General features: G+C 52.0%; 1 protein-coding gene and 1 pseudogene across 1 annotated transcript in view; one reads left to right on the top strand and one right to left on the bottom strand.

Annotated features, from left to right (window-relative positions):
• Nucleotides 1–25,488, bottom strand: part of POLE2 (DNA polymerase epsilon 2, accessory subunit) — a 343,546-nt gene that overhangs the window by 304,395 nt on the left and 13,663 nt on the right. The window lies entirely within an intron of this gene.
• On the top strand, nucleotides 5,913–6,309 carry LOC131405257 (small ribosomal subunit protein uS8-like; annotated as a pseudogene).

Below are 25,488 nucleotides of genomic sequence, written 5' to 3'. Positions count from 1 at the left end.
AGGGCCCCTAGTTAAAAAATTATTAAGAATTTAGAAACAGTAACAGCAGAGCCTTACACCAAGCCTGGGATCCTGAGCACCAGGCCCTGTGTGACTGTGCAGGTCACACATCCGTGAGGAGGCCCTGTGTGGCAGCTGCCTGTCGTTGACACCAACCCTGTTCGCCATGCCCCTCCTTCTGGAAATCACGGTTTTCATTTGGGGACCCACCCTTCCCTATGTCCGTTGCTTGGATGGGATTGCCTATCCCAGGAGTGGGCATGGGATCCCGGTCTGGTCAATGAGAGCATCACATCCTCCAAGTCACGACTGACTCAGGGATGGGCAAGTGACCCCAGCACAACCAGCAAGAACCACACCTCAGAGAGGTACCTCTGCTGGTGCTGCTAAGTTGGCAGGAAATAAGCCTGGATCCCCTGAGGGTCACCAGCTGGGGAAATCCCGCCAGAGGTAAAGCCCGTGCTGAAAAACTAGAGCTGAGAAGAGGGGCAGTGCCGGGTGGGGGGAGATTCTCGCCAGCGTCACGTAACATCTGGTTGAGCTGACCCTCTGGCATTTTTTTTATTTGTATAAACCAATAAATGTCCTTCGTGACCTAAGCCAGTTTACCTTGGGTTTCAGTCACTTGTAATCAAAACAGACCTGACTAATGGGTCGGAGCCTAATAAATACCTTTCTGTTTGAACAACGGCCCAGCAGGGCTTGAGGGGTACACTGTTTGGTTCCGTCCCGGTCCTCTGCCTGGTTCCCTTTGACTTGAGAATCAAGGCAGGAAATAGACTGGCCGAAGAGACTGTGCTGGGTTACTGAAATGAGAATGTATTGTACATGGAGGATTTATCTCTTCCTCTCGCTCCTTATTTTGTGTGTAGAGGGAGACAGGGACGAGGAGCGCAGAATGGAAGGACTTTTTGCTTTGGAGATTTGAAAACAGAGTTTTTATGTTAAACATGTTGTACTTTGATAATATGAAAGAATAATAATAAAGTGTAATGTTTTACAGGATTTGAAACGATGTGACGCAGGCCAGTTTGCCTTTCCACAGGCCGCTCGGGTCCCCGGCCCACACAGTCACCTCTGACCAGACACGCCACCCCTTCCTCTCAAGCGGCACTTCTTGAGGACACAAGTCCCGGCTGGCCCGCTCTCCCCCACCGGGACTCAGTCCCGCTCTGCCCAGAGCCAGCAGGCCCACTGAGTGATCACCGACCCAGGCCTGTCCACGCCCCACCTGCGTCCTTCCGCTACTTTCATCTGGAATCCTGAGCAAAGGTCTCACATTGTTGACTCTACGGCCAACAGTGAACCTCTGTCCTCTGGATGTATTGGCGAGGAAACCAAATTTTTATACCTCAGGCCAGCCAGAATCTTGAGGCCAGTTCACTTCCCTCATGATCTCATCCGAGTCGTCCTTCCCTTCTGCCAGAGTGTGAGCCTCATCCGGCCCCACTCGGCTCAGCCCAGCCTTGCTCCCTGAGCGCCCCACACTGTCTCCCCTGCAGCCTCCCAACAGCCTCTTCCCTCTGGGGTGCCCTCCTCCGCTCTGCTGTGACCTGTCTCTGCATCCTGCTCCCTCAGACTCTGCACGGAATCCTTTTTGCCTTTGTTGGAACTAGATCTTTCCAGGAGACTTTCCCCCAGGAGCCTCTCAGAATCCTCAAGTGGAAACTTCCAGAGCCTCTCCCCACGGCTGGTCCCACCATCAACCTGGAAAGTTTAATCTTTTTGTGGGTGCCTCAGCCAACAGCCTCACTCAAGTTCCTTCACCTCCCCCCTTTCACAGACCTTTGTCCCCTCTCCGCCTCAGCACACCCCTTTCCTGGATGTTCTCCAAACTCAGAGCTCAAGGGTTAGACTCCAGCACCCCTTAACTTGTTTAAAAACAAACATACACACACCTCCAATATCCCAGTTTCTAATTGTGATACCTTGGTTACCAGCATTCAGGCGTCAAACATTGGCATTTTTGCTTTATTGAGACTTCCGGTCCAAAATGGTCAATTCCATTTTCCCCAAATTCACATATTCAACAAATATCTACTGAGTCTATGTATGTGCCAGGTCCTGCCAGGCAAAGGCCATGAAGCTTCATTCTAGTGGGAGGAGGTTTCAGTTACCTCCTGCTGCATAACAAAACTCCAAAACTTAGTGACTTGAAACAAGAGGACTTATTATGTCTCACAATTTCCTGGTCAGGAATTGGGTCAGGGCTGGGTTAGGCCACTCTTCTGCTGCTCTGGATGTCAGCTGGGATCCCTCACTCATCCACGCTCAGCACCACTCCACGTCGGTCATGTCAGTGTCCTCCACGTGGAAGCCTGGGCTTCCTCACAGCGTGGCGGTCTCCGGGCATCGAGACCTGTCACATGGCAGCCAGCTGCCAAGAGTAAAAGCAGAAGCTGACCAGCCTCTTAAAAGTTAGGCCCAGAAGTGGCACAGCATTCTTTCTGCTGTATTCTGCCCGTCAAGGCAAGTAATAAGAAGCCATGAGGCCAGCCCAGAGTGGATGGAGGGAGAGACAGATGCCCCCTCTCCATGGGTGGGGCAGCGTGTGCTACAGTGAGAGAAGGAATTGACGGCAGCAGCTTTTAGAGACTATTGACCACAGAGGAGGGAGACGATAAACACACAGACAAAGAAACAGGAAAACACCAGATGGTGATAAGAGCTGCTCAGAACTGAAACAGGGTGATTTGATAGAGAAGCACTGAGAAGCTTCTGTAGGTTGAGGGAGTCTCAGGGAAAGTCTCTTGGAGGAAGTGATATGTAAATTACACTATGAAAGGCAAGAACTGCCAGCTGTGCGAGGATCCAGGTGGGGTGGGGGGTGGGGGGCCGGCACCAGGCTCTAAATGGGAGTGAGCTGGGAGGGTTTAAGAAAGAGAAGGACCAAGTGTTGGGAGTGTAAGCAACGACAGAGAGGGCGTCGGAAACGGGTCAGACAGGCAGGGAGGGCCCAGTCACCCGCCCGGGGTGAGGTGGCTGGATTTCACTCGAGAGCAGTCAGTGGAAAGCCAACGGCAGGATTAAGCAGAAAAGGGACATGATGTGACTTCCGTGTTAGGAGGTCACCCGGGCTGCCGTGTGGGGAACAGGCTGTGAAGCGCAAGCGTGGCAGCAGCAAGACCGTTGGGGCTGTGGGAGCCCAGGCCCAGGGACGGTGGCTGTTGGCTGCTGGCACGGGGAGGAGAAGGATGGAGACCTGTTGGGGGTGGGCCATCGGGGGTCTGTTCTGTCCCGCCTGGGTGTCACTGCACAGGTTCCTCGCCGGTGCACGCACCCAGCTGTCAGCTAGTGCCCCTCCCAAAATGGCAGCATAGACTCTTTCGGATTGTAAATTCTGTATCTGCTGCAACATAGCCCTTCCTGATAGGCTTGGCCCCTCCCCACTCAGGCTCATTTCCAAGCCCTGTCCCCCTCGTGGACTTTGCTCCAGCCAGATCTAACTATCCGCTGTTCTCTGACCACGTTCTAGTTCATGATCCCGTGCCTGGCACGTGCTGTTTCCTCTTCCTAGAATGTTTCTTCTCCCCCATCTCCATTCGTCATCCACCCAACTTCTCCTCCTTCAAAATCTAACAGGTGTCACCTCTTCCACCAAGCCTTCCTGGAAAGCCCAGTTTTCTTTAGATTTCTGTACACTCAGCACACAGCACCATGGACGTCCAGCTCCTTGTCTCTCTTCCAGTGGACTGTGGGCTCCTTAAGGACTGGAACCTAGCACTGCGCTCGGTAAGTGAAGAAGGTGAGAAATGTACGAGAGTTGATGCTACCATGTTTGGCGTGATTTGCCCTTGGAGTCTGAAAATGTGCGTTACAAGGTCAGGTCACAGCAGAAACACGGCTTTGATAGATCCCTTTACCGAGTTCCCCCTTCTCCCAGACCAGTTCTGGGAGGCTAGACTCATCACTTAAAAGCCTCCGAGGGGGAGAACTGAAGGCCCTCTGTGCCCGAGGTTCTCCAGGAAGAGTCCCCCGGCCTTTCACGCTCCAGGTGTCGACATCGTTGCTGACCACAGTATTGACTCCTGGCAGAATTAGTACTCAGATCGCATTTCCCCCCCGACAAAGTCTCTGGGAAAATCTAAGAAGCCTACCTCTGCCCACATGAAGTTCACTATCACATTTAATGGTAAATACGCTACAAGCTGCTGCCTTTCAAATCTACACCCAGACCTGGTCCTTACACTGAACTTCAGACTCTCAAATCCAAGTGCCCATCTCTACCTGGATGTCCCCCAAACTCAGCAGGTCGAAAATCAAACTCATCTCTCTTGCCCTCATTTTTCCGTGACTGGCGGTAACGCGTCAACGGGTCACCAGAGAATGTTTCCTGAGCTTGCCCTCCTCTTCATTCCTATCGCCAGGATCCTGGTCAGGTCCTCCGCTTCCCTGGCCTGCATGACCACATCACCCCTTCCCCAGCTCCCAGCCTGGCCTCCTCTGCTTCCCAGGGGGTCCCTCTGAAATGCAGACCCCACCCTGTCCCTCCCCTGTCTGAAACCCTTTCACTGCCCAACACAAGTGATCAAACTTGAGTTTGCATCTGAATCACCTTGAGAACGTCTCAAAAATGCAGATTTGAGCCCCTTCTTCAGATCCAATAAATCCAAAGATGTGCTGGGTGGGGCTGAAGGATGCACATTCTGAACCAGTGCCCAGGATTCTGACAGAGCTGGGACCGGTCCTCCCTGAGAAACACGGTGATCCACGGGGTGCACCCAAGTGCCTGACTCACTTTACCAGTCTCTTCTCTTGTGTCTCTCATCCTCCTAGGCGAGGTCCCACCACCTCTGCTGCCTCAGCCACCCCTCCCCACACTCCCTGGGCTCCATGGTGCCACTCACATTTGACCTTTGCCTTATCTTGTCTGCTGCCAGGCATGTCCTCTCTGAATGACTCCTCTTTTCAATGGGGTGACTCCTGTTCGTCCTTTGTAACTTTGCTACTTAAAGCCTTGGCATCTCCTGGGAGCTGTTAGAAATGCAGATTTGCAGGCCCCACTCCAGCCCTGCTGAATCAGAGCCTGAGTGATTCCGAGAACATCAGAGAATAAGAAGCACAACTTTATAGCTTGGCTCAAGGAGAGCATCTTTCAGGAAACCTTCCCAGACTGATACACAGCTGTCAAGTATTCCTCCAGACGAGCACTGGGCATCACCAGCACTGTTCCTGTGACATTTCACAAAGCAGGACCCACAGTCCAATCACTGAGAACTGTCGGATTTAAAGTGTCGCCCAGAGCGGAATTTTAATCCCCAGGATCCCCAAAGTCAGGGAACCGCCCGTCTTTCTCAGGGGCCCATCGCCATCTCGGTAGCTCTACATCTTCTCCTCCGGGAGTGCAGCCCCACGCGCTGTGGCCCGGCTTCTGGGGCCGGGCTGTCCTTCTTGGGCCCTGTCAGCTCGTCTTCTGACACCCAGCTGTGCGGTGTGCTCTCCTCCCCCCGCAGAGAGCAGGGCAGCCCAGTGCTCTCCTTGGGTTCGGAGCCCCAGCTGCAGGAGAGATGCTTCTTTCTGCATCTGCTGGCCCGTCCTCAAACAGTGAGTGTCCTGCTCATTGCTGAACATCCAGCGTGTTCTTCACAGGGCGGGAAGAGCGATGGCTTGAGGGCCAGAGGCCTGTTCTCACCAGCCAGCTCCGTCACTGACTGGTAATGTCACCCTGGGAGGGCCCCGTACCTCTCTGAACCTCCAGTTCTTGGTCTATAAGAGAGGAATAGTAACACTTGCCTGGGCTACCTCACTCCTTCTGTAAGGTGTTTCTACTGAGCCATGACTATGCCCGGGTGTGGTCCACGTGCACACTCACACACACACACACACACTTACACTCACACTGACAGCACTCCCTCTCTGTGCTGTTCATCAGCCCAAACAGAACAGGCAAAGCCCCAGTCTTCCCATCATCTCTCCATGCCACCATGATGGTGCCCACGAACGTTCTGGCTGATGCTCTAGAGCATCAATAACGCCACGAAGAAGGGCAAATGCCAGCCTCTGACTAGGCCATGCTCCACAGCCATTGCTCGGTTTCTGGCTGTGACGATGAAGCATAGTTACATTGGCGAATTCGAAGTCACGTTGATCACGGAGCTGGGAAAATTTTTGTGAACCTCACGAGCAGGTTAAACAAGAGTGGGCAAAACAAGTGTGCAGCCCCAGATTTGATGTACGACTGAAAGATCTAGAAAAATGGCAGAACTATCCGCTCCCGTCCCTTTAGTTTGGTTTCACTGTACTGATGAGCTCTTCTGGCATCATGGATGAAAACACACGGGAGGGAAAATTCTGGAACTCTTTTCCTAGGGATGTAATACATACATACAAATAAGATGTCTCAATGGATAAGAGAGAGCGAGGGAGCGAGAGAGAGAGAGCGCGAGAGTAAAGCCCCGGTCAGCTGTCTGCCGGCTGCTGCTCTGAGTCTCAGCCAGAGCTCTGGGCAACGAGGAACCCAATCCCTCGGCTCCCACATGAGCATCTAGACTGGAGAGGGTCCTTCTGGGCTGGGCTGGGCCTCTGCTACCTGTGGAAGTTCTCACTGAGTAGTGTCCTGGAGCCGTTAGTATGCTCGGAGGGACACTGGCGGTGCCGGGAGTTTAGCTGGCAGAATCCTGGGCGTGCTTTAGCAGAAGAGTGAGGGGCTGTAGGCCCTCAAGCCCGGGTGCCCGCCTAGGACATCTGTGGTATTTTTGTTTCCTCTTTTGCCTGCTGAGTGGAGGGCTGGAGGGTGCCATAAATTCGTAAGGGGCCAGAGAACACAGGTTTTATTTTTGGAATGGTTAGAACTCTTAGGCAGAAATGAGATTTGAAATTAGACTATTCGTCTCCTCCTCCCCTTCCCCACTTTATTAACAGTGATTTATGACACACCTACTGTGTGCCACACATGGTGTTAGCACTCGACTTATGTTGTCTTCGTTAGCATGCTCTTTTCATGGAGCTGAAAATGAGGCCCAGGATCTCCTGTGATTTTTAGAACCTAAAGTGGAACCTGGAGCTTCTGACCCCGACTCCATGTCCCTCACTCCACTGGCCTTTCCTGAAGCACTCTGGGTAGAGCACCAGTCCGGAGGGACCTTCTGTGGTCAAATCAGCCGGGGAATGTCTGCATGTTGTGTCCCGTTTGGTTTTAGGATGCTGTTAGCTGATAAACACAGAACACCCGTGCCTGGACAGCGGAGAAAGCAACCCAGAGTTAATACCATGGCTTAATGACATCGGGGACGGGGATCAGCTTCTCTGGATGTTCTTGGCTTTTCCCTCATGATTCTAATGTGACTACAGCAGCTCCAAGCTCATGTCTTCCTGTGATAATAAGTCCTCATCTTATGTTTTGTTTTAAGAGCGAGGAAAACCTTCCTGGAAGTCCTCGAGCCTGAGGTGCCTCACATCCCACGGGCAGGGCCGTGTCACAGGCCCACGCTGAGTGAAGCAATCACTGTCCAGGGGCGTGGCCTGGACCAAACGCCCTCCTCCCTCGGCCTGGGGAGCAGCCCACGGAGCACACAGGTGTCATACCAAACAAATCCAGGTTACTGGGTGGGAAAGATATTGAATAGGAGGTGAGCAGGGTGTTACCCTTCTCTGTAGAGTAAAGAAACAAAACCATTTTACTTCTTTGCACCCAATTCTTCCCAAACTTACCTTTTCTTGGACTTCTTCTTAACTTCCTGCAGGCACGTAAAGAAAAACTGGATCCCACCATGCTGTCTGTCCTCAGTTAAAACTGTCCTGAGAGCTCCTGAGCACAGCCTTGGACCCAGACAGCACTCACTCTGTGCAAACCCTGGGGAACAATGAGAACAGCCCAGGGATTTGAAGGACAGAGTTTTCTTTGGCCCATTAAATAGGTAATAAAGGTGGGAGTTTTCTTTTTCCGCAGGCTCCTTTTCTTTCAGGACATTCTAAGTGAATAGGTTTAAGACACTACTTTTAGTTGAACTTCTTTCCACTACCCTTGCCACCAGGGAGGGAGAAAACAACGGCTTTTCATAATGATTAAAGAGGGACTGCACTTCCTCCCCTCTGCACATGCAGCAGCAGCAGAGCCTGGAGGAACACTCTCCGGGACTCGTTCCTTCCCCGCGGCCGCTTCCTCGAGCCTGGACAGCTGGCCGCTGGCCATCCACTCTCACCAAGCTCTCAGCCCCGCAGACCTCTCCCTTCTCTCCTCCCTAACCCTCCTGTCTTCCCACCCCGACCCTCTGTGCCTCTTCCCTTGCTGGAAATTTCTTAATGGTTTACAAAAAGGAGACCTCGAGGTTTCTTTGACATTGAAATTTGAATGAAAATAGAATCCCAGCTGTAACCTTCAGCTTAGGACAGTCAGGCGCCCTTCATCCCTAGAACCCACTGGACGAGGAAGGTGGGCCAGCAGAGAGGCCACATTTTGCATTCAGGATAACCAAGGTTCGGGTTGATTTCACAGATAGAACCGCCATTCTCTCTCCTATTCGTCCCTGGGCCCCCCTGTGGGCTCACTTTGTTCCCATTCCTGTATGTGGTTTTAAGAGGTGAGGCCACCCTGCTGGCTGTGGGAGGGAAGGACGGGCACCCTCAGCCTTGGCTGGGTCCTCAGACAAGTTGTCCCACAAGCTGATGAGCTGAGTCCTCGGGCTGGTGTCCAGTGGAGAAGATTGGGTGGGTGAGGGACAGCCTGCCAGGATGACAGAGGAGAGCTCAGCTCACTCCACCTGCTCCATCCAGACACATGAACAGTGCAGCCAACAACCACCATGTGCAAAACTGAGCTTCTGGGACCCTGGGGGATAGGCAGGGCTGTGCTAGGCCCTGCACAGGCTTAGCTCTCCACCTTGTGGTCTTCCCCTCCACTCCACAGGTCATGTCTTCCTTCTCCAAGTCTTCAACTTCTGCCTGGTTGAAACCTCCCCCTCCCTGGACTTGCACTTCCTTGATCTCTTCATCTCCCATTCTCTTACCCCACGTCCCAAAAATGTCTCCCATCCATCTGCTCCTTTCCATTTCCATGGCCTCTGCCAGAGTTTAAGTCACCATCATCTATTGCCTGGACTGGTTGGCCACATTTCCACTCTTTCACGGCACAATCCACTCTACACCACAGCCAGTGTGACCTTAAGATGTCACTTCTCTGCTTGAAACTCTTTGGTGGTTCCCACCGGACAAGGAACAAAATCTTTACAGTCACCCCCAGACCCTGGCATTATCTGGCCCTTGCCCCTCATCTGCTTCCCACTGCTCACTGGGATCGTCATACTGACCTCCTCCAGTTCTGAGCAGGGTCAGCTTCATGGGCTTGCAACCAGCATGGCCACATGGGATCCTGCACTCAGAAGGGCGTCCCTGTGCGTGGGGTTTAATGCTCTGCGGCCGCCATCTTGAATTTCCTAATAATTATCTTAGAATTTGTGTTTTGCCAGTGAAGTCTGATGGGACAATGGAGCACACGCTTGGAGGCTTGGCTAAGCGCTGGTCCAGCTCCCTGCTGCCTCCCTGCCTCCTGGCCTCTGCTTTCCTCCCGCTCTCCACTCCCTCCCCAGGACCACTGCCATCCTGTGCCCGGAGCAGTGACCAGGTACATTGGCAGGGGGAGGCCATATTCTGCTGCCCCGCATCACCCCGGGCAGGGGCTGGGCAGGGCTGTAGGGAGAGTGGGAGTCAGGCACCTGATGTGACATCTCATGACTGGGCACGGCCCAGGCCGGCAGCCCCACAGTGCGTTCAGCAGGTGACAACAGGGGTCTCTCACCAGTCTGCATCCAGGTATCAAGCACGTCCTGGGACAGAGGCTGCAATCCTTTGGGGCTCCCATCTGCTGTGGGTTGGGGCGGTGAGCCCCTGGGCAGGGAGACTGACTCTCCCACCCCTGGCTGGGGGCTGCACTTTCATCTGCACGGGCTTGGCTGGTTACTCAGCCAGCCCTGGCTCTGAGGTTCACTGGGCCTCTGCTCTTTCCAGGGCTGATTCTTTCCTGTCCTTCAGGTCTCAGCTCACAGACTCCCTCTCACACTGCCCTGCTCTGCTCCTCCTAACCCAAGTAGGTGAAACTTGTTATCCTCATATCATTTAGCATCATGCGTAAAAGGTATTTGCCTTATGGTTTGTGTCCTGTCTGCTCAGGAGATGTTAAGTCCACGAGGGCCCGTTGCCTGTCTGTCTGGTTCACAGTTACAGCCACATCACTAGCGTGACCTTTAGGACGATGTCTGGCCTGGAGTCTACGCTTAATGAATATTTTCTGAATAAACAAGTTTATTTCAGGTGCTGCAGGGTGAAGATGGTTCCTCTTTAGAGCAAATATGGCCAGAAAACTACATGGGGGTCCACAAGTGTTTGTAATTTTACTCCCCAAACTCTCCTGCACACTTAAAAGGATAACATTTTAAGGAAGTTTTAGAAAGAAAATAAAGTATTTGGGGGATTTTTATATACGAATCCCGTAGGTATTATTTTCAACTTGTTATTTTCCTCTCAACAACAAAGTGCGAGAGTCTTTCCATACCAGTCCACACGGATCAAGTCATCATTATTAAACTGTGGAATGGTTTTCCACGACGTGCTGTCGCAACGACATGCATGATTGAGCTGTTTCCCTATTGTGGACAACTCAGTTAAAGGCGTTTTTGCTGTATAAGCGATGCCTCCCTGTGGGTGTGTGTGAGCATTTCTCTAAGGTAGACACTGGAACGAGGAGCTGCCTGATTCAAGGGCTTGCACATTTTTCAACGTCATAGATACACGGCTTTAACCACTCATCTCCCTGGCACAGAAGGGGCCTCCTGGGAGGCAAGGTGAGGGAGAAGATGCGTGCGGCTCTGAGCTGACTGATGGGCTTTGCAGCTTTGCCCTGCCTCTCCGGCCCTCCCTGATCCCTCATGGTCGGTCGATGTCGGGAAGGCCCCGGCAATTACTTATCTCAAGGAAAAGAAATGATTCCTCTTCTATGTTTCTGCTCAGAGTCACCTACTCTTCCCCACGGGCGGGGTGGGAACAGGGAGGACTGGAGAAAATGTGTAAGAAGTCCTTTGTTTAAAAATAGCAGAGAATTGCCACTTGGCATTTTTCCTGATTTCTATTTATTGAAAAGCCTGACTCCAGCTCCGCTTGAGCTTGAGATGGACAACGGAAAGGCCCGGGCCACCCTGGAGTCGAGCATGCATTCGTTCCACAAGTCTACTGAGCACCTTGGGCTTAGCACGGGCACGGATTAACCAGGATGCAGAAGTAGGGTCCCGGGAGCCCCAGCCTGTGCCAATCAATGCCTGTTTAGTTGGTGTTATGGACTGAATGTGTGTATGTGTCCCCAAAATTCATATGTTGAAGCCCTAACCCCCAATGTGGTGGTATCTGGAGATGGGGCCTCTGAGAGGAGACTGGGGTTAGATGAGGTCATGAGGACGGGGCCTCAGTCCAATGGGATTAGTGCCCTTATAAGAAGAGACACCAGAGAGTTCTAGGTGGGCGTGTGTGTCTGTTTTTTTTTTTTTTGGTGAGGAAGATTAGCCCTGAGCCCACATCTGTTGCCAATCCCCCCCTTTTTGCTGAGGAAGATTGGCCCTGGGCTAACACTGTGCCCATCTTCCTCCACTTTATATGGGATGCCACCACAGCATGGCTCAACAAGCAGTGTGTAGGTCCGCGCCTGGAGTCTGGACCCACAAACCCTGGGCTGCCGCATAGGAGAGCCTGAACTCAACCACTGCACCACTGGGCTGGCCCCTGTGTGTGTGTATTTTTACACAACAAGAAGGCAGCCATCTGCAAGCTGGGAAGGTAGCTTTCGCCAGGAGCTCTCTCAGGAACTGAACTGGCCGGCACCTTGATATGGGGCGTCCAGCCTCCAGAACTGTGAGAAAATAAAGTTCTGTTGTTAAAGCTGTCCAGTCCGTGGCAGCTGTCCAGTGTTCTGGCAGCAAGCTGACTAATACTGTTGGGCCTGGCAAGTACCGCGGGGCCACACGGAGACTTGGGGCGGTGGCTTGTCACCAACTGGTAAAGCAGTTCAGTGTTTTAACAGTTGGCACAAATACACTGTGGTGTACCAGCACTGTGCCCAGAGTGCACATTCCAGCGAGAGGAGGCAGACCATACACAAAACAAGCGAAACAAATAGTACGTCAACGGTGTTACATGCTGTGGCGAAAACACGGCAGAGAAGAGGATCTAGAAGCACCACGGAGCAGGGAGGTTGCTATTTTATGCTGCAGAAAGGAGGAAAGAGAGGGAAAAAGGCATGTTCCCCATCCTTTAAGGGCAGTTTCCAGAAGTTGCACACTACGCTTAGAGCCGATTGCTCAGAATTTATTCACCCAGCCATACCTTGCTGCAGGAGAAGACGGGAAACACAAACTTAATTCTGAGAAGCCATGTGCACAGAGATTGTGGGGAAGTGGGGTTCCATTACTGAAGATGCAGAGGATGGGTACCGGGGAACAACAAGCCACAATAGTGGGATAACATGACTGGACTGTGTTGCAGAGAGGTGATTTTCACAGATCTGTTGGGAGACAGTTCTCCATGGTCTCTCACGTTTGTGGATGTCCTGTGAGCAGAGATACTGGCTGCCTTTGTTCCGGATTATCTTTCCAAGGGTGTTCGTATAGCAAACAGTTGTGGAAGATGGAGATATCTCCCCCTGGAGCAGTGCAGGCAGGCTGAGTGTCCAGTACAATAAAGATAATGTCTCCTCTGCAGATAATGTGTCCTCTGCATAAGAGGAGACTTACAGCCCATTATAAAATACTTGGGGTCCCCAAGCTCAGGGCTCCTCCTCTATATAGTAACCTATCTCCTGCGCAGGCGTCACCTGGCCGTCTTTGCATTGACCTGTGGGAACTGGGGTCCCTGGAACCAGCATAAGAATATATATTTATTTAACATTTCCCAGGTATCAAAGGAAAATGGTACGTTTATTATAGAGAAATCTGGCAGATCCCACCTTTACAAAGTGACCAAACACCAGCGTCAGTCCTGGGACAAATTGTCATCATGCCTCTTAATGTAATGAACTGAGAAGAACCCCACATCATCCCTGTCATAGTCTCGTTAAAAATACAGAGCATGATTCTAATCACGAGGAAAAAATAAATCCAGATTGAGGGATACGCTACAAAAATATTCATTAAATACAAAAAAGGATGAGGGAGACTTCCAGACCACAGGGGACTGACCAGACAGGACAACTGCATGCACCTTGTCACCCTTGATTGGATCTGAATTTGTAAAAGGAAGAAACAGCTGTAATAATATTATCTAACATGTATGCATATCCTTGCATATGGATAGATATTAGATAATATTGTATCATTGTTAAATATCTTGAATGTGGTCATGGTGTTGTAATTATGTAGGAAAGTGTTCAAGTTCTTAGGAGATAGACATTTACATATTTAGGAGAGAAGTGTTATGACATCAGCAACTTATCTTCAGATGGGTTCAGGACTACGATGTATACCTGTGTGTATAGAGAGAAAGACGGAGCACGAGGTGGCTACACTGCTAACAACTGGTGGATTCAGGTGAAGGGTGTGTGGGTGTCCATTGGATTATTCTATAAACTTCTCTGTAGTTTGACCTTTTTAAAAATGGATAGTTGGAAAAAATGGTAAAGAGCCCCGGTGACCCTGTGGAGGATGGAGTGGAGGGAGGCTAGAGCTGGCTCAGAGATGGCTGACTTAGGAACTCCACCCTTCAGGAGTTGTCTCCCCATCATTCATCAGAGCATCTCCCTGAGGCCTGGTCTGCTTGCCTCCTGCTGCAGACATGCTGTTTCTGGGCCCCAGAGCACACGGCCACAGGTCTCTCTGGTTCCCAGCTGGAATGCTGAGAGGAAAGAAATGTCCAGCTCCCTACGTCAGCTCGACAAATCCTGGGGAAGGGTATGGATGAGCTCCGCTTGGGCCGTACACCCACCCATGGGTCAGAAAATGGCAGAGGGAGGGAGCCTTGTGGCCAGGCCCAGTCCCACCTGTGTGATCCAGGCAGGAGACGGGACTGGGGGCTTCACGAAGGCAAAGAACCAGGAGGAAGAATCACTTAGATGGGGCAGGGTTGGGGTGGGGAGGAAGTAAGGGGGAATCAGTATTTTTCTAACTCTGGTGACTAGGGAAAGGTGGGGCCAGTAACTGAAGGAGAGATCCAAGAACACAAGTTTGGGGTGTTCTGCTTTGAACTTGATGAACTCAGAAGCTTTGAGGGCATCTAGGAGGAGAAATCCCGCGGACTGTTGGAAATACAGTTCTGTAGCTCAGCAAAGCACCGCCACTTGGGGAAGGCGTGTGTGCACGTGTACGTGTGTGTGCGTGCGTGTGTGTGTGTATGTGTGTGTGCCAGCTTCATCCCAAGAACACGGAAGGTGCCGCCCTGTCCGGCAGCCAGGCAGCAGAGCCCCGTCCCTGTAACTGGGCCCCTCTGTGGGAGAGCCCTGGTTAATTAATTATGAGGCAGCAGAGGTTGGGAGCCACGAAAGGCATTGCGTCCACATTTCCGCTTACTATCTCAGCGTTCCATGACTCAGCGGGGGCTGCTCCTGCTCTGGGTCCCACGGCACGCTGGGAGTTGCTGGACAAGTCTCTGAACAGCATTTGAGTCCTAAACCTGCAGTGGCCAGACCCCCGGTTGCAGAGCCTCCTGCCCGGTGCAGGCAGCTCTCTCAGCTTCTCCATCAGACCCGTGTACAGCAGGGCCGGTCGAGCCACTCAAAGCTCAAGTCCAGCTTTCCAGAAGCAGGTGCTTGCTAAGAAACGTGTTCCTGGGGGAAAGAAGCAATGGAAACTGGCCAAGGCGCAGGGTCCTGGCACCTTCTCCTGTCATTCCCTCCAGAAAACGGAGGGCTGTCTTCTCTGCTATGGGCCTTTCACCTTCTCATTCTATGTCCAGGGACGTTGAGTCTGTGGTTAGTACTTGAGATATTAACTGGAATGAGTCAGACATGGGTTTGGATTCTGGTTTCCCCAGCTACCAAATGGGAATAATAACACCCCTTCCTCCTGGGGGTGAGTGGAAGTCAGGGAGCAGACTCGGGTTAGGAGCCTGGCGTGGCACTGGGTGTGTGGGGTGTAGACAGCGTTAGCTTCTCCCCGGGACTGTCTGAACAAGGCCGATGGACTCCTCCATGCCTGGTGCCTCTCGGCCCTCCCCTGGGGAGGTTTCAGGTCACGGAGAAGAAGAGATGGCCTCAAATCAGACCCCCGACGACGCGGGAGGGAGGGAGGCGGGAGGAGGGTGGCTGGGTGGCTGGGACGTCGCTTGTGTAAGCTGCTCACCTAAAATCAGCCCAGACAGAGGACTCAGGGAATTTCCTAATCTCCCCTCTAAATGTCCTATTTATGAAGCTGAGTCACTGCAAGCCGTTGTTTCACAGCCCGGCAGCCTGTGGAGACAGGCCGCGACAGGAAGCAAGGAGCACGCCCAGACACACGGCTCGCCCACAGGCCCGGGGGACGCCCGGCGGCCTGGCCTGGCTGCGGAAGCGCCCGGACAGCCTCAGCGCACATCACTGCGCTCCCCGACCAGGCTTACTCTCTCTCGTCCTATTGACCCTTCTTCTGGATTCTTTGCTCCAAAACAGCCTGCTCCGTTTGGGGTATAAACTTACAGGGCAAGTCTGGCTTTTTCACGGCTTGCTCACAAGCAGTGCCAGGCTCCTCTCCCACCCAGACCCGAGGGCTCTGGCATCTGAGGGGGATCTGAGAGCCTCCGTCTTTCTCCCATGTGAGCCCTCTGCCCGGACGCCTCTGCTCGGCCAGTTCTCCCGGGAGTTTCCACACGTCCCGGGCTCTGGGTGAACAGGGTGTAGAGTTCAGGGAAGGCAGCAAAGGGGAGCAGACTTCAGCAGAGAACAGCTGCCCTTAACGTGCCCATCGTCCCCAAGGGCAAGGCCTTGAAGGAGGCGGAAGGGAATACCTCCCACGTCCTGATTTTACCTTCCCTCAGCCAGTGTCTGAAATCAGGGTCTCCAGTCAGAGCTGTCGACCAAGGCCTCTCTGTCCTGCCTCCAGTGGCCCGTCAAATACTGTGCAGGCAGCGGGCAGCCCTGTTTCGCTCTCTCAGGTGCAGAGAAGTTTCCAAACCACAGCACCCTTCATCCTCGGCTACAGCGTCAGGTTAGCGATGCAAGCAGCCACCCTGTTAAAACGCTCTCCACTCCCGACCCTCCCTCAGTCAGCTTCCCTCCAGGACCAAGCGTGGGCCCTGTGGGTCCGGCTCTGACTGCGGGAGCTCCAGGGGTGTAGCAGGTTCAGATCCTGGGAAGTCCCCAGGCCCCGTGGTTTGGGCATTCGGGTCCAGCAGTGCGTGGTGACGAGGGCAGTCGTGGGGCCTCTGTCAGCTGGTCAGCATGGCTGGTGGTGGGAGGGGCTGGGGTGCCCGTGCCCATCTCCCAGCTGCGTGAGCCCCCCTCGCTCTCCACATCAGGTGACCAAAGGCCTCCCCAGGCTTCTTTGGGGTTACTGCTGGATGGGGGGTCCCTGGCCCAGCTGCTCCTCTGGACCGGGAGACTCTACCATCTACTGTCCTCAACACTCCCAGGCCCCAGACTGACCCCACTCGGTCAAAGTGCCCCTCAGAAGGGTCTTTCCCTCTTCTCTGTCTTCTTCCTCCTCTCTACATCCCTTCTTCTCTTTGATGACATCCCCTCCCGACCCGTCCCTGTTACTAGAGAACCTTAGGCCCCATTTCCTCCATCACAGTGTCAATGGCCTGACTAGCAAGCTCCTGAAGCTGTGGAGACCCCCAGGTCAGCATCACAGGCCCGGCCCCTCCCTGTAGGGGGAGGAGGAACTGTTCCCTCCTTCCTAGTGAGTCACCCCCCTTTCCTCCCCAGAAATTAAATGGGGGGTGCTTCTTGCTGCAGCAATGGAAAATAAAATGTCAGCTGAGAAAAAACAAAACTCAAACAAATTAGAACTTATAAGGTTCAGCAAGTTCACCAGATACAAGATCAACCAGCAGAAATCGACAAACAGCACCTCTCCCCACCCACGACAGCTGCTAGAAAATATTACTGAAAAGATACCATGCACAACAGCAATAAGAAGTACAAAATATCTAGGTGTTAACCAAGAATACACAACACTTCCACACAAATTTAAAAAGTTCTAAGAAAGGGCACAGACAATGATCTGAACAAATAGAGCAACTCCATGCCTTTGGACTGGACGACCCCATACAGGATGACTTATCTTGGATGAATCTATAAAGACCTAATTAAATTAACCATTAACCTACAAATTCAGTGCAATCCCAACCAAAATTCAGGTTGGATTTCTTTCTGAAGAACTCAATAAACAAATAATTAACTTTACAGAAGAGGAATAATGAGGGGAGACGCTTGGTCAGATGCACTGCAGAACCGCAGTAACACAGTAGTAATTCTGTAGTAACACAGTGCTAACACAGCGCGTACTTGCTCAGTAACAGTAGACAGACCCGTGGAACAGAACAGAAAGCTCGGCAACACACCCATGCACCATGTATACACACGTAGAAACTTCACATAAAAACACACCTGCTCAGCGGGTTAAGCCACAAGTCAAGGTTTTGTTGGGATATTCTGCTACACAACTGTCATCATGATGGGTCTTCCTAAGGGATAAGGAAACACGTACCTGGAGGTCCCCGCGTAACTCAAAACAAACTCCATGAACATGGCTCTGTGGAGACAGTGCTCAGTGTCCCACAGGCCCGGCTCTCTGGAGCTCCTCCAACAGGAGCAGCAGAGCATCCCACAATGTGAGATGTGAGAAGCGGGGGCACAGAAGGCTGAGGCTGTCGGTGCGCAATCCAAAGGTCATCTCTCTCCCTGTGGGAAAACCATGTAGCCAGAGGAGTGGGATTTGGCATGGGAGAAAAAGACAAGGATTCCACAAAGCGGCCCCATTCAGAGTGTCCAGCACTTTTTACCTCAACTAATCCACACAGAAAGTCAGCTTTCCTGAATTCCTAAAAGCATAAAAACTCTAAGAAAAATATGGCATAAAAGTCAAATCTTGGGGCCAGACCCAGTGGCCTAGTGGTTAAGTTTGGCACACTCCACTTTGGTGGCCCGAGTTTGGTTCCTGGGCGCAGACCTATACCACTTGTTGGCAGCCACTCTGTGGCGGCGATCCACATGCAAAATAGAGGAAGATTGACAACAGATATTAGCTCAGGGCCAATCTTCCTCGGCAAAAAATAAAATAAAATCTCATAAATTTTGTTTCTATTCTCTTTACCTACTTGTCACTCACTCAGCATTTCTATCAAATAACATCCTTTCCTCTTGTTTCAGCAAGATTAGTCTAGCTTTGCTGTAGTAACAAACAGGTCCCAAATCACAGAGGCTTCTCTCCTGAGAACTGTTGAAGCTGAGTGATCAGGACAGCAGATTTGATAGACCACTGTTGCTGCCTTCACGTGTGTGTGAATATGTCCATAGTAAAAGTTGTTTCTAAATCTCCGTGGATTAAAACAACAAACACTTGTTTCTTGCTCATACTACGTGTCTGTCGTGGCTCAGCAAGGTCTTTGCTCCCCTTCGTCCTCACTCAGAGAGACAGGCAGCAAGCTCCCACCTGTGTGGAGCATTGCTGGTTACAAGCAGGGGAAAGAACCACGGGGAGCTGCGCGACGTTCTCACGGCTTTTCCTGGACATAAAACATTGTGCTGCTGGCATTTCAGTGGCAGAGCCACACGTGGTCACACTTCAGTGGTTCAGGAAAATCCCCTCCTACTATGTGTTTGGTGGAAGGAGCACTGGAAATCCTTGGTGAACAGCACTATCGATTACCACGGCTCTGAAGAGATGTGAATGTAGGAGTTAATCAAAGGCCAACAGGTGTCTGAGACACGGCGGTTCTTCCCAGTGGGTTTCACCCCCAATCCAAAAACACTCAGCTTTCTCGCTTGTGAAAAAACACCGAGAATTATACTAAGACTGGGAGTTCTACAGTCTCGGGGACAGTTGATCTGTCTCTACTTCCCAGGACAGAGCTCTGTCTTGTCTACACCAGGTGCTGAATTCAGATCTGCTGCACTGAGGGACCCTGGAGGCACTCGGTGTGGATTAGCAGGCCCTCCCTCCAGTACCACCTCTCCTCGTGGTTCCCACGTTTACTGGCCTCTGTCTTACGACACTGCAGGCCAGGCGAGAGGGCTGGGCTGTCCTGCGACACTGGGTATTGAGGCTGTCCTGGGGCCAGTCTTTCTCTGCTTGAACTCGCCACCGTCAGGGGCTGCAGGAAGGAGCCTGGATCACTCTACCCAAAAGCATGCATCTTCTGAGTGAGGAGATTGAACCCAGAGAAAGGAATGACTTCTCTTAGTTAAGGCCCTATGGCCTCCTGAGTCCCTGTGCCTCAGCGGTCTCCAAAACGCCTGTGGCCAAACTGACTCTGCAACCTGGGTGTCCTGGGCCCCCGTCCAGGGCTCTCTCCATCTGCCACATTGTATCCATCCACGCTGTAAGTCGCCCTGTGTTCAGCAAAACTAAAATTAAGAGAGAGAGCGGGAGAGACTGAGCTGTTTAAACAGTGCAGGCAGTTCTGCCCACTATTCCACGCTATGAAGGGATACGATCTGCTATTCCCAGTGGGTCTTAGTCCCTGCCTCCTCCTTGTGTAAGAACTAGCAGGGCTTTATGTAGTTCTAGCACAGGCCTGAGACACAGGACCATCTTTCACCTGGGGATCTGCTGAAGAGATAATATTCTGTTTCACCACCAGCGGGAACGCTGGTCCTATTGGACTTGCCAAGAAACGGTGTCATGGTCTCCAACATGGCAGCTCTGAGAGGATTTCGAGGGGTGATCCGGACCCTCTTCACTGTCTTTAGAAGTTAAGCCGGGTGTGATGTGCCCCTGCTGTAACCACTGCCAGCGCAGGAGACAGCTGCCAAGAACAGACCCATTCAGAACAGTGCCATGTGTTAAATTACCCTTCGGTGAGCTTAACCACAGAACTTGATTGTCTCACATCCTGGAGCTGGAATTCTCAAATCAAGGTGTCAGCAGGGCTAGTTCCTTCCCAGGCCTCTCTCCTTGATGTGTAGACGGCCACCTTCTCCCTGTGTCTTCACATCATCTTCCCCTTGTGTCCGGCTGTGTTCAAATCTCCGCTTCTTACAAGGACACCAGTCATAATGGATTAGTCATAATTACCTCATTTTAACTTAATCACCTCTTTAAAGACTTTATCTCCAAATTGGTCACTTTCTAAGCTACCGGGAGTTAGGACTTCCACATAGGAATTTGGGGGGAAACATAATTCAGCTCCTAACAGTTACTAAATGATTATAATACATGCAAAAGGAGCATGGGGGGGGTTGTTTTAAAAAGAAGATAAGAAGTTCATGGTCTATGGAGTGGCTTCTGCCTTTCTAGGGTATTTGATTCAGTGAAACTCACCAGGAGTCCTGTTAACAAACTGTGCGGACAGTGAGGGGGCAAAGCAGAGGCCGTTAGCCGGACCAGTTCTGTGATCTTCAGCAGATGACACAGCCTCCCAAGGCTCAGTCTCCTCACTTGTCAATCAAGGGAGTGAAGTCCTGAGCTGGCTGCAGTGTTCATTGCTCCACCCTGCTGCTGCGGCTCTCCGGTGTGGGGAGAGACTGATAACTACCTTCTCAGCTTCCGTCACAGCTGGAGTTCTGGTTACGAGTTGGGTCCCCCAGCAGGACGCACTGGTACAAGACTCGAGGACACAAATGCAGCAGAGGCCGCCTTCCTGGTGCCAGCTCTGCTGTCAAGGCCTGGACAGACATCTGGAGAAGCAGCTCAGAGGCATCCTAGTGTCGCCTCGCCAGGCTGTGGGCTTGAGGAGCAGTCGTGGGAGGTGCAGCAGCAGGCGCGTGCCCAGGAATCCTCCCCAAGGACATGCTGGCAAAATACTGTGGGAGATCAAAATTGGCCACCCTGAAATCTGTCTTTTTACCTTGATTATTTTCTCTGAAAGAAACGTTAACCTTCCTCCAAACTTATGCCTAAAAGTGACAGACATGGAGGGTTCTTACTGAGCCCGTTCTTTTCAAAGTTTTGTTTACCAAAACATTTACATTTATAAGGGAAATCTCCATTTGTAAAGGTATCTCCCTCTCTGTACTGGGAAGGGGGGGATGACCTTATGTCTAGAAACTCTTATCAGTACGGAAGGAAAGGACTTAAATCTGCGTACTCTTGATTACTGTGATTTCTGTCTCCCTCCCCACTACCCCCAATATCCTCCTTTGTCTTGAGCTGAAGATGGTATTTAAGGTGGCGTTTTTGGCCATTTTAGTGAGAAACTCAGTTTCCCTGGTTTCTCCCATGTATATATGTTATCAAACTTGGTATTATTTTCTCCTGCTAACCTGTCTTTTAATTATTTGGCCAGCCATAAGAATCTTACAGGAAAAGGCGGACAGGGATTCTCCCTCTTCCCCAACAATACGAAAAACCTGCAGAAGCCCGTGCACTGCTGCCCAGTGTCATAGTGAAGGATGGACAACAGCCTCCTGCCCGTCAACAGGGACCTGGGGGAATAAACTGTGGTATGTCCACGCACGTGGTAGAATGTTCTGCAGCCCTATAAAGGAAGAAGAAGAATGTGTCCATGGACTGCTAAGGCGTCATCTTCAAGATATAGAGCTAAGGGAAAAGCAAGCTGGAGAAAGAGGTATAAAGTATGCCACCATTGTGAAAGGGGGTTAGGTGTGTGTATTTAATAGAAATCTTGGAAGAGTCAACAGACAAAAAAGTGATAGCCCTAAAGATTTTTTTTAATAGTAAAAATGGTGTGACTCAGAGATCAGGTCCCAAACTAGAACTAAGGACGAATGTGGCTGCCTGCTCCTCCCGCTCGGCTCAGACTGGAGACCAGAGGGAGCAGCCAGCGGGGAGCGGAAGGGAAACGAGCATTCACACCTGGCCAGGTGCCGCCAACGCGTTTTCTCCTTTAATCTTTCACAAGCTCCCCTTGGAGGTGGGTATTTTTATCACCACTGCTTTATAGACAATGAAAGGAGAGCAAAAGGAAGTTAGGCAACTTGATCAAGTTCACAGAGCAAGTCGAGTCCTAGAGACAGGGCTTTGTCCCCAGGCCTCTGCTGGGGCCCCAGACGGAGCCCTGAGGCCGGGGCGACAAGGGGAGCCAGCGCCTCCCCAAGACCCTGTTTCTGTCTTCTTCCTTCACCACTCCTGGGGTACACCAGGCCTGGCTCAAAGGGTGGTCCCCACCCTTGGCCAGGGGTCCCTCAGCCTCCCAGCTTCTCCAGTCCCGCTGGGGAGGGAGGGGTGCCTCTAAGGCCCAGGATTTCCATCTGATTGCTTATTAAAACCACCCAAGGAGCTTCGACAGCTACTGATGCTCCAGAACAGAGAACAGAGGGGTGGTTGTCAGAGTCAGGGGTGGTGAAATGGTGAAGGGGTCAAAAGGCACAAACTTCCAGTTATAAGATACATAAGTCCTGAGGATATAGTGTATATCACAGAGACTATAGTTAACAATACTGTATTGAGTATTTGAAAGTTGCTAAGAAAGTAGATCTTAAAAGTTCTCATCAGGGCCGGCCCCGTGGCTTAGCGGTTAAGTGCGCGCGCTCCGCTGCTCGTGGCCGGGGTTCGGATCCCGGTCGCGCACCGACGCACCACTTGTCCAGCCATGCTGAGGCTGCGTCCCACATACAGCAACTAGAAGGATGTGCAACTATGACATACAACTATCTACTGGGGCTTTGGGGAAAAAAAAAAAAGGAGGAGGATTGGCAATAGATGTTAGCTCAGGGCCAGTCCTCCTCAGCAGAAAGAGGAGGATTAGCACGGATGTTAGCTCAGGGTTGATCTTCCTCACACACACACAAAAAAGTTATCATCACAAGAAAAAACAATTTGTGACTGTGTGGTGATGGATGTTAACTAGACTTATCATAGTGATCATGTCACAATATATACATTGATCGAATCATTATGTTGTACACCTGAAACTAATATAATGTTGTATGTCAATTATATCTCAATTTAAAAAAGTACTGGTGCTTGGTCCCAGCCCCAGAGATTCTGGCTCCGTAGGAATGGGTTGCAGCCTGGGCGTGGGACTTTTAGAAGCTCCCAGGTAATCCCAACAAGCAGCGCAGCTTGACAAGCACTGCTCGGAGCTCTTGCTGTTTTCCCGTGTAGTCGGGCATCACCTGGGAGCTTGTTAGCAACAAGAAATCTCTGGCCCCACCCCAGACCTACAGCATCAGACGCTTGGGGGAGGGTGTGCAGGGCAGGGAGCCAGCGGTTTGTATTTTAATAAGGCTTCGCGTGGTTCTGAGGCACCCTAATGGTTGGGAGACGCAGCTCTAAGAAACAAGTGAGAGACACATCATGAGGCGCTGTGGCTTGCTTTGTCAACTACCACACAGCCGCGATGTTTATTACAAAGTAAGGTACAGTTGATGGCCCCGGGAATGAGGCTGCCCAGGCCTTTCCCCCGAGAACAAAACACTGAGACGTGTGAGAAGGTGTTTAACTGCGACTGGGAACCAACGGGAGCTCAGTGTAGCTTCTGAGAAGGGAACAGCTTTATGGAAACCTGATGCGGCTCAGCTGGGTGCCGAGACCCCGTCCACCGGCCCGGGGAGCCTGGGCCTCAAGGCCAGAGAGACCGGGTGAACAGCCAGGCTGACCCGGAGGACTGGCAACCCCTCCTGCTAATGCTCTCAACCTGAGTGGTGAATTAATTTGGGGCCACCATAACAAATTACGAACGTCATGACCAAAATGACAGAAATCAGTTCTTTCACTGTCCTGGAGGACAGAGTCCAAAATCAAGGCATCGGCAAGGTTGGTTCCTTCCAGAAGGTCTGAGGGAGAATCCTCTCCTTCCCGGCACCTTGTGGCTGCTGCCACCCTTGGCGTGCCTTGGCTGGTTGACGCGTTGCTCCGGGCTCTGCCTCTGAATTCACACGGCCTCCCTGTCTCCACCCCCTCAGCTTTTTCTTACAAGGACAGTCCTTGGATTTAGGGCCCACCCAAATCCAGGGTGCTCTCGTCTCAAGACCCTTCACTTAATCAATCTGAAAAGATTCTATTTCCAAATAAAGTCACATTCACAGGCACCAGGGTCGGGACTTAGGGGCTGCAACTCATCTGTCCCACCCTCTGCAGATGGGACACCAACCTCACTTCTTACAGCTGCCCCCCTGCTGCTGGTCCCTAGCAGAGGAATATACCTGAGGTGAGTGGTGTTCTTCAGGGCAGACACGCTGATTCCTGTCCTCAGAGTCACACACATGGGAGGGCTTTCTTCTGGGCCCCCTCAGCCTTGCCACAAAGCTGTGATGCCTCTGGGCTGTTGCATAAAGGGGGAAACTGAGGTTCGGGAGGCCCACGCTCACAGAACTAGCAAGAGGTCATCTCCCACCCAACGTGCTGCCCCTTCTGTTGGGGTCAGCTACTGTTGGGAGCCACGACGCATCCCATGTCTTCAAGGATGTGGGGCTAGGAGACTCTTCCCTGAGACCAGCAGTCTAATCGGGGCACAGCATCGTGCCAGCCAGGCCGCCACCAGCGGCTTGTGGGGGATGGTCTGGTCACTTCTTCCTCTCAGTTTCCCATGAGCTCCTTCAACTCCTGTTCTATGAACACAGAGAGCCTTGAAGGCGCCAGGCCCTCGGCCTCTGGGGAGAACTCAGTAAATGTGATGAGAATGACTTTTTGTTTCTGGCCCTAGCTCGGCGAAACCTGATACACACGGTTAAATAAAAGGCACCCATTCCCGGGACGTAAGGATGCAGGGGCCCCGAGACACACTTTGATGACAGTGAAAGCAGAAGCAGTGGGGCCTGACACGGTTCTCCTTGCTCTGTCACCTCAAAAGTGGATGAAAACCTGTCACCAAGCAGCCAGGAGATGTGTGGAGACGCCAGGAGGAACTCTTTCCTTCAGGGGGCGCCTCGCTTTCCACGGGCTCCCCGTGGTCTGGTCAGCGACGTGATGTCGGCTTCACCCTCAGGGTCTTCCTCACGGAGCCCAAAGGTGGCAGGTTTGCTCGGTCAGCTCAGCACGGCTGCTGCTACCTCTTCTAGGAATCCAGGGACACGTGTGGCTTGAGCCACCCCGGCCCCCCTGCTCAGGACTGCTGCCTGCCTGTCCCCCGCTGCCAGCGATCAGCCCTGGGTTTCCAGCCGCCAGCATGACTGGCTCACCATCGCTCCAAACTCCAAGTTTCAAAAAGCAACTGTATCTTCCCCGTCTGAATAGTTCCCCTTTCTGACTTTTTCCATCTGCTTAATGGCACCACCCAGAAAACAGACGTCATTGTTAGGCCCTCTCCTCTCTTCTTTCCCTAGACTACCTCTTACTCCAAGGTGGGAGGTGGGAGGCGGGCATGGGGAGATGAGGAGGAACATTTCTGAGCACCCCCAGGACAAGGGAGACCACGCACTGCATGCCGACTCCCTGATCTTCTCGATAATCCGGGGAGGTGGGGGCAGTGTTACTGTCCTGATCTTCCAGGTGAAAACAGGTTCTGACCTTGAGGTCAGAACCGGCGTTGCTCCTTGCTCCG

Source organism: Diceros bicornis, chromosome 5, assembly GCF_020826845.1.
Source record: "Diceros bicornis minor isolate mBicDic1 chromosome 5, mDicBic1.mat.cur, whole genome shotgun sequence".
NCBI classification, from domain to species: Eukaryota; Metazoa; Chordata; class Mammalia; order Perissodactyla; family Rhinocerotidae; genus Diceros; species Diceros bicornis.
The sequence above is the reverse complement of the archived record's forward strand: the minus strand, read 5'-3'. Positions and strand labels throughout refer to the sequence as shown.